We start from the raw sequence: 10074 nt of genomic DNA, 5'->3' as shown, positions 1-10074 counted from the left end.
TCTTCAATTGCATTCTCGTTTGCAAACCTTATATATTGTACAGCATAGTTCTTCTTGGTTTTGTGACATCATAGTGAGTCTTGTACACTTGAGAGAAAATGTCATAAGGTAAGGGATCTGAATAAAACAAATCACATACTTGGTAACTTGGTTCGGACTCACTGATACAATTAGATTCCAATATGCTTTCTAATATTATCTCATTTTTTTCTGAAACCATGTGTTCATGCTACTTCAACAAAAACAGGGACACCTACATTTGAGAGATTATTTTGCCGCTGACAAATAGAGCTAGCATCATTTTTCAAGCATTGATTTGCAATGATTCAACATCCTTTATAAGCAATTTTAGACATGATTGTGTCTAGTAGTTCTGTTCTTAATGGTTCAAGTTTCTCTAAATGCAAAGAATTTTCTGTAACAAAATTGATTGAATTCTTCTGTATACAAAAAACTGCACAGGTTACATTTCTCTCTTTTAGTCTCCAACAATACATATATTTTCTCCTAATGTTCTTTCCATTGCTAGGCCTACAAAAAGTCTTCTATGATCTGCTTTTTATGCAACTCAAAAGATTAACTACTGTTCACTGTAGAAAAGTGCACATTATTGTTCTTTTGATGTCATTCAACACACATAATGTCTGGGAGCCTTAGCTTCTTCAGTCTTATCTTGATTGATTAACTATAATGAAGACGTAGGCAATTCAATACTCTTCACTAAGTATATTTACTTTCTAGTCTTCTTTACTTTGGCAGCCATGCAGCCATTAGTTGTCAGCTTTTGAGCCCCTCATTATTTGATTGATATATAATATGAAATTTGTGTCCATACCTGTTGTACAGAACCATGTTTCTTTAAAGAAGAAAGTTTCCTATTAGACTATTTGTCCATCATCAGTCTCTCAAAATAGGCCCCCAAAGCTCTATTTGCATCCTAGGGAAACATTTTGGAGGAGTAACCCTGCCCGCACTAGGTAAATTGCTTACCCACTCCTATATATCTTTTAACATGATGGAATACACTCAAATTTCTAAGAAAACTGCTTTTTTAATCTCAGAAACCTAGAAAAAATTAATACTCTTAACAAGCGGTTTCATGCTAGTTTGGTGTGTTTGCCCAGTTCCTTGAGCTGTCGAAATTTGTTGAGTCTAATGGAAACTATAAAATAATTGCACTTGGAGATCTCAGGAAGGCAACATAATACCTTGAGCAGAAGTTTTGTTTCCAGTGGCTATGAAATACCATTGGTAGCTAGCATGGATTGTGAACCGTGGCCTTGGTGGTGGTCAAGAGGTTCTATTTGCCAACCTTGTTAGCGATCAGAGAGTGTACATAGAGGGCTTTGGTTGTGCGATGGCTCCTTGTTTTATATCGTAAATATTACAATAAACTACTAATATAATGATGAAATAGTTGGTGTATTTTACAATATAGTTTATAACTCTGCTTGTATATATAACAGAATTGCGTAACCCTTTTAGTCCAAATTATGTCAAACATTATAGCTCTGTTGGATCCCCTCTCTCTCTCAACAAATCACAGATTACTCAGCAAAGTCCATAATCATCAATCATGTAGCAGTAGCAGCTTCCTCTGGGCATCTCAATTCTTTTCTTGTTCAAATTATTTCTATTATATCTACAACCCAGTTACACAGATATAGGCAAATCGTCTCTTAAGCTGATTTCAAAATGTTGAAAAAGTGACCCTCTAGAAGTGGCTCATCTTTTAGTTGTTCCTGAACTAAAGATAAATTCCTAGCTAACTCTTCTGTATATTCTGATTGCATTGAGGCTACAGGGTTGTGAGATAGTGACTGTATTCAGCCCATATATTCACAAGTTCCTGATTTGAAAATGTTGAAAAAACGACCATCTAGAATTGGCTGATCTTTTTGTTGTTCATGAACTCAGTATAAATTCCAAGCCCATACTTTTGTATATCGTGACTGGGTTGTAAGCTATTTACTCCATTCAGCCCGCTTATTCACAAGTTCCTGATTATGAAGAGCTATAGTTGTAACAAATTGTCATTTTGGGTCTTTGTTTCCTTGGATGAAGTATCTAGAAGGAAAGAGGTACAGTCATAGTTTCCATGTCACCACTATGGAAGCTTATAATCTGTGTGTGAAGCTGCTTGGACTGGTTGTCTATTTTAGGCCACCAGTCCTTATATGCATCACTTTGCAACTAAGGTGGCTTAACCAATGGTCCATCATGGATTCCATTTCAGCTCTTTTTATAGGAAAACAGTAACACATTCAACCATCAACTAAATTGTTGGAAATGCGCACCATCAAAGCTTAGATGCTACACCTGAGAAGCTTCTATATCACAATGGGACTTGCTCAGCATAGCCTATGTGAATGCAAGGTTTGTAAAATGGGAGCATGCCCTATTGGACTTGAACACAAACCACCATTGTAGCACCACTTTATGTTGTAAGGCTTATCTTTCAATGGCATTTGACATCCCATGTATTTATTTTTTAAATTATAAATGATTTCTAATACATTTTTAATATAAATGTGAAAGATAAATCTTTAGTGGTCGTCTATATTTTCATGATTTCATTAAGGAGGAATAAATGTAGTTGATTTCATATTTCTCTTAAGAGGTCTCAAAGGGGACCAAAAATCATTACAAAAAATAAACATTGACACAAGTGTATTTGTTGGGATTTAATCCCCAATACACCATTACCAATAAGATGGTATATTGGAACAAATACAGTTATGGTTTTTATATCAGGTCAAGTAGCAACATTAAATAAATGCTATTGACCACAATATGTTAGCCAAAGGATTTACATGAAAACAAATATGAAAAATAACCTGCCAATAAAAAATGTAACATATTGTAACAAAGGAAAATGGCAAATACAATTAGACTCTTCCCCACAATATCAGCAACCACCTTAAAGTCTCACCACCATGGAACAACACATCAACAAATTTCATCTGTACAAGCAATAAGATATAATTGTGGAATTGGTGTCATGGAATCCCAATTTTTTAACATCACAAAATACCATATCATCAAAGCAGAACATGATCATACGATGATGTTAGCATGCAACACATTATACTGACTGGGACTTCTTCACATGTAGAATCAGTGAATATGAGCATATGCTATACACGTACATAATTAAAATTGTTGAACACAACACCTCAGATGCATACATATCTTCCTACACTATAGCCAAAAGCTGCCTATAGCTCGCAGTAGCCAAGACAGTTCACTAATTGCTCTGGCTTGGGGTGCCGTTCTTAGATGTAATGGCACACACTCCAACACTGTTTCATATGCACCTATAATTTTGCAAGTGCTCTTGCAATTCTAAACCAAGATGTGGCAATTAGTGCCATGCCAGTTGCAACTATGGCAGTATTGAGCTAAGACAAGCCTCTGTGCAATATCAAAACTTCTAAAACTCACAACAACTTACAGCAAAGCTTGTTGTAATTGTCTACCTGCCTATGATTAAACACTTGAATTGTTGACATTCGTCCTCACTCAAGATCTCACAGGAATTGCACACTCTAAAATTCCTACAGCATCCATAGTTATATAATTATGTTCCCAAATAAAAATCTCAAAATTTCAAAAATTTCAAGTTGGGTAATGCAAAGAAGCTTTTCCATGGCATGAAGAACTGTTGGTTGTGTTGGATCGGTCATGGTTAGTGCTATTTGTTTCATTTCACTTTTGACTGCCAGTCAGTCATTCAGATGCAATTAATCCAATTACATGAAGCTGGCACTAGTGGGGCCTAACATATATGTTTTAAGGTTGTATGGTGCGAAAAAAAACAAGCTGAGATGTAGTTCAATGCTAGAGCATTTAGACAGTCTTGAGTGTAACCCTGGTATCTAATTATAGTTCTAGCTGCTGTATAGAACTTTGTAATGCTCCCTTCCTAATTTGCACTAAAATCATAATTGCAACATATTAGGGTTAGGGTTGCATCTTGCCATGTGAATATTTTAAATAGTGTGATCCTGAATTTGAATCCCACAATGTTAACATAAGTTATATATATCACATCATGTTCATATATTATCAATAGTATTATACATACACAATATGGTTTGGAAGAAGAAACATGATAGGCCTGTCCAAAGCCATTTCTACACTAAGTCCAAGAGTGGACTGCCAAAGCTCTCTTTCATTACTTAGTGTGTTGCTTGTACCCACTTTCCTTATCAATGTCTCAACCTCCTAAAGACAAGTATCATTACAGAGTTGGGTGGAGGTCATAATGGGGTTTCTTGATTCTTCGTATGTAAGTTACCTCTTGTTCCTTGGAGCTAGTTATGGTCAACTTTAGGGTAGCCTACTTACATAATCCTCTTACACCCCAGGCCCTTCATACATGATGGGTTTCACATAGGTATATCTTATATTCAATCATGGGAACATTCACTAAGCATAATCTATTATGCATAATAAACACACACACACACAATCGCTTGTGAGAAGGAAAGTGCTGAGAAAGTTCTGTTGCATTATGTCCAATCTAAAGATAAATTTCTTTATTGTATATGCCATTCAACTTTTATGAATTCATCCTAGGATTATGTGAACTTATGATGGATGCTTCAATCTTCCTTGGTAATTGTATTTGTTTTACGAATGTGTTTTGATCTGATGATTCCTTTTTTCCCAGGACCTTCTCTATTTATATCCTTGTGTTTCCTTGAGGATATGCAACTTTTGGAGACATGCCTCGTGCTGGTTAACAACTCATTTACCTTCCTTTATCACATCTTTTCATAGTCTATGTTAACCTTTAATTACTTTTTAGGTCGTCATTTTGCTATTGCTTTAATTTCTGTTCATTTATCAATCTTTTCTTCAAGTTTGCCATCAAGATCGCCCCTGAACTATCCATGCTGTTCATTTATTAATCTTTTCTGCTGGTTTACCATCAAGGTTGCCTGTAAATTATCCATGTGTTCCCTATCTATTGAATTCAGTCTCTTCTGTGGTGGTATGACAAACATCAATAAGCTGTAATATAATTTACCTTGGCAAATAATCTATACTCTGTTTGCGTCAATAGTGAACTTGAGCTGGAAACTGGGGACACTACTGTTAAAAGCGTATATGGATTTTAAAATAATTAGGACTTTTTAAAGCATGTTTGTAATGTCCAACAGAAAATTGAAATTTTTACAATTGCGCTTGGAAATTTGAACTTGTTAATCATATTATATTAAAGCTTATCAAACAATGCATTAAATCAACTGGTAAATGAGTGCAAAAACTAATCTGGGATAAGTCAGTTAACATTTCATTATTTTTTAACCAAATTATATTAAAGCTTATCAAACAATGCATTAAATCAACTGGTAAATGAGTGCAAAAACTAATCTGGGATAAGTCAGTTAACATTTCATTATTTTTTAAGTCTTGTTTAGCTCTTCCAATGGGAAAAGATCTTGACGCAATAACTCCCCCGTGCAAGCCATTTTCAAACCCTGCTACCATTACAAATCTGGGTATGTTGCAGGGCCCTCTACCTGGGCCTTCTTTGTTGAGGGAGGAATCTTTTTGGTGAGGTAGCTGCTGCTGATGGATTGGATTTTGCCTGTTGGTTTGGGTGGCACCGGAGCCTGCTGTTGCCGAGGTGCTTGTCTCAGGGTTTAGTATTGGTGATGCTGCTTCTTAATCTAGACTTCTTATTTATTTATTTTTGGTATAGGTTGGAGCTTCAAGAGCAGTTTTGGAGTGATGAAAGATTATATATAGCTTACATTTGAAAAATCAGACAAGTTCAATATTTCAAGAGGGACCCATTAGTATAATATAAGCTGAAAATTAATTAGTTTACCCATTTTGGATGCTTAGAGAAGTATTCATAATGCAACAGACCTTCAAGATTTCGTCCTTATTAGATCTTTTTATTTTCGGTTCCTAAATTTGATGGCGAAGCAGGTGCATTTTCAAAAAATCATTGACTTTAAATTCCAAAAGAGCATATCTTGGTTTATGTTTTTATCCATTCTTTAAGGGCCTGTTTGGTTGCTGGAATAGGAATAGAAAATTTGGAGTACATTTTCTATTTTCCATTTGGTTAGTCAATTGGAATAGGTAATAGGACTACATATTCCCATTTTGCCTCTAAAATGAGCTTATACCCATTCGAAAAAATAGTTGTTATTGGAATAGCCTTTCCTTTTCCCAATATGCATTCCTATTCTTCATTCCTATGCCTGCAACCATATGGGACCTAAAGGTATACACAACGAAAAGTCATGGGACATGGTGCAAGAATGTTGGCAACAAATTTTGGAAGCAAAACTATGTTTCCATGTAACTCTTTTTTGGAGGAATTTCAAAGGTCAAGTTTTGAAAAATTAAAGCGTAGAATTGGGTGCCTCAAAGGTTTTGAAATTTATAAAGTGAAAAAATAAACAATGTTGCAGAAATAAGTTACATAAGGAATATAATAAGGAATCATCTTGCGAAGATGGAAGGAATATAAGAGAAAACAAAAATTATAAGTGTGTTGCAACTTGCAAGTCATTGAGGAAGTTATCAGAGCCATAAGATGAAGGCAAAAAGTAGATTTGTAAATATGAGTGAAGCTAATAAGGTTTAGAGGATTTGAAGGCTTGCGGGTAGGTAACAAGAAATATTGTAAAAACTTTTAATTTTGTTTCTTGTTGAAATCCTTAATGTATGGAATTGTTCTTGAGGTATTTTGTATTTAAATAAAATTAACATAAAAATAAGGATGTTGATCTTCATACAAGCACAACCCAAAGGTGTCAAAAGAGATCAACAACACACTAAAAGTGAAGGTGTTGGTAATTTTAAGGATAAATAACATACTAACAAAAAACTAGTAGCTTAGGTCAAATGTGGGTTGAGAACTCAACCACAACATGGGAGAAGAATGAGATGTTAAAGAAATATTTTTCCGTACATCTTCAAATGCCTGTAATGATTTTTCTTGCTTCTTTGATTGACTATCCAAGTGATGTTATCTTTAGGATCTGCACCACTAGGGGGAACAACTCATGAAACACTATTTGAAGCATTGTTAGCGCAACAGGCAAAGTACTTTGAGAGTTGCACATCATTAGATAAAGATTGGAGCAATATATGGAGAAATGTTTGGCATGGACAGAGGGGGCCACACTAACAAGACTAGGAATCAATGAAGCCTAATTTGCATCGCCCAAATTTGTAGGAGATTCATGCAAAATAGAGTCATCGTTGACCTATGATTCATCATCGAAGGAGCTATCAAAAGCTAGAACAATCAACTGTAACTCATCAATGACATCCTTCCACCAAGTGGTAGTGGAATAGTGGTTGGCAGGTGACCAATAGAGAAGCACTTTGGCATTGATATGAGAGGTCCTCACAATCTAGTGTTTGAGTCCATGGCTTATTCCCCACCATGAGAACAACATCTCTAGGGAGATGTGTGGAGGTATCAACGTTGACCAAAATGCATGCGAAGGTAGAGAGACCCATAGTAATTGTATTCTCGTCCACCTTTCATAAATGACCTATAGAATTGCCAATGACCTCAAAGCAAGAGTTTTCCCAAAATTGAAGGGGAAGATTTGGGAGACAAACTTACATTGGACACACATTTGAGTGATTCAATAAGAGGATTAAGGAGATTGTCAAGGGTTTGGCTAAAAGAGAGTGAGTCCCCCAAACCCACAACTTGCTTAGTACCAAATATTGTCCATCAAAAGTAAACAAAGCGATAAAAAAAGCCCTTTGTATAGGGGAAACACTTAATCTTACTAGGGACAAAAGGTCATCAAGAATTTGTCAAGTAGCGATGAAGCTCTGGAAGAGAAAGATAAAAACTTATAAATCTACAAACTAACACACATTGTTGGGAGAAACCCACTTTTTCCACTACATCTTGACCATATACTACTACAGGGGATGTCTTGGCACATGCAAGAGGTATATTGTTATATGAATATACATATAAGACTTTGAAAAAAGAAATGTTTAAGATTTTATTTTCATATAGTGAATTGGATGACATGTTAAAAATACAATTGCATAGTTTAATAAGATCCTTTGAACTTGATTGCATCAAATGGTATCATGGCTAGTATTCTAGTTTGCATATAGAGTGTTGAATGTGAGACAATCAACACCAAGACCTTAGGTTGGATGAAATGTGTATGGGAGCACATTGGTTGTCCTTCAACATTGATTAGGGCTAGGTAGAAGGTGCACATAGATTTCTCCACTAAGTGAGTGTGGGTAAAGGAAGTTATAGGTGTTGTTCTAGAAATCTTTGTTGGGTGGAGGATAGATGTTTTTTGTAGGTTGGAAATTGTATGTGAAGATGAAAAGTAGGACGAGTTTAGGGTTGATTGTAGGAAAATATTTAGGAATTCTAGTCCTTGTTGAGAGAGAGAATGTGTACAAGGCCAAAATGAATGAAATAAAGAGTGTACTAATTTTCTTATAGGAAATCATAGCAACCTTGGAAAAGAGAATTGAAGAGTAAAATATGATTACAAAGGAATCACCCACACCACCTTTTTCCCCTAACAATTATGATATTAAAATGAAGTTGTTTATGTAGGTGAATATGAAAGAGGAGAGATTAGAACAATATACCTTAATGATAACATGATAGAACGAAGTGAAGGTGATATAGTAGAGGTTGAGGATAGAAACAGAAGTCTAAAAATGGATGATGATAATACTTTGGAGGATGTGAAGGTATTTGAAAGTGTGGATGAAAGGAAGGATGTTACAATATTGACAAAGCAAGAGGGAACATACACCATTTTAAATTTTTGTGTTGAAGAAAATATATTTTACAAATATGAAAACATTGTAGTGGATAGTGGGAAAAAAGAATGTTGTAGTGACAACACATAAATAAATAAAACTAAACTTTCTTGAGATTATGGGAGAGGATTTGTATATTGAGAAGTGTGATAGAATGAATGTAAATATAGAAAAGAAAGTGGATGCAAGGATGTATTCTACTAGTTTTGATCTACGTTTGGAGAAATAAGTGCATATTATTGTAGAGAATGGTGTAGGTGCATGTTGGTGGAGGTGGCTAGAATATGGTGGATTAGATCTCGTGAAGGTAGAGAAGAATGAAATTTGCAATTGGTAGATAAAGTTAGAGTATAGCATCTAATGGATTTCACATTGAGGAAGAGAAGCACATAAAAAATATGGTGAAGGATGGCAAATATTTTAGTTAGAGTGGGAAGAGGCAAATACATGAGTCATTTTATGAGTCTAATGCAATGATAGAGTATTTAATATTTTGTTCACAACTTGAAATGTCCAACTCCAATTTACAAATCTCTTACCTTACCTAATATGTTTAATGCATGAGCATCCATACTCACAAGCAATCTTGCATCACAATTTTTCTTTATTGTATTTTTGGTGTAGGTTGGAGCTTCAAGATAGTATTTTAGAGTGTTGAAAGATTATATAGTTTCTACCAAGACTTGGATTACTTTTCAAAAATCAGAGACAAACAAGGTGATTAATATGATTTTAAGAGTATTGTGTTGCACAAATTAATATTTAAGGATTAAAGGGATATGTTGACATATTATAAATTAAAAATTAATTAAATTACCTACTTTTTATGACTAGAATATTGTTCAAAGGGGAAGTTACTTTTGAAAAATTACAATCTTGTTTTATCCTGTCATTTTGGGTACCTAAATCATCCAAATTCCAATAGAATATGCCTTTGTTTATGTTTTTATTAATTCTTTAAAGGTATATATAGAAAAAAGTTATGAAATATGATATAACAACATATTTTGGAAACCTAATTATGCTTTTTAAAATTATTTTAAAAGGGTTTTCAAAGGCCAAGTTACAAGCAAAGAAATAGTAGAATTGGGTGCATAAGTTAGGTGCTTCACAAAGGTCACAACCTTTATAAAATGACAATTTTAATGATGTTAAGAAATGACATATGCTCACATTCTTGTGGAGATTGACGTCTCCAAGGGACTCCCTAAAAAGATTAAGTTGGTTTCCCCTCTTGGCTCTTGGATTCAGCTTCTTGATTATGATGGTATCCCCTTT

Source organism: Cupressus sempervirens, chromosome 7 (assembly GCF_028749045.1).
Source record: "Cupressus sempervirens isolate cs-2001-9-10 chromosome 7, ASM2874904v1, whole genome shotgun sequence".
Lineage (NCBI taxonomy): Eukaryota > Viridiplantae > Streptophyta > Pinopsida > Cupressales > Cupressaceae > Cupressus > Cupressus sempervirens.
The sequence above is the reverse complement of the archived record's forward strand: the minus strand, read 5'-3'. Positions refer to the sequence as shown.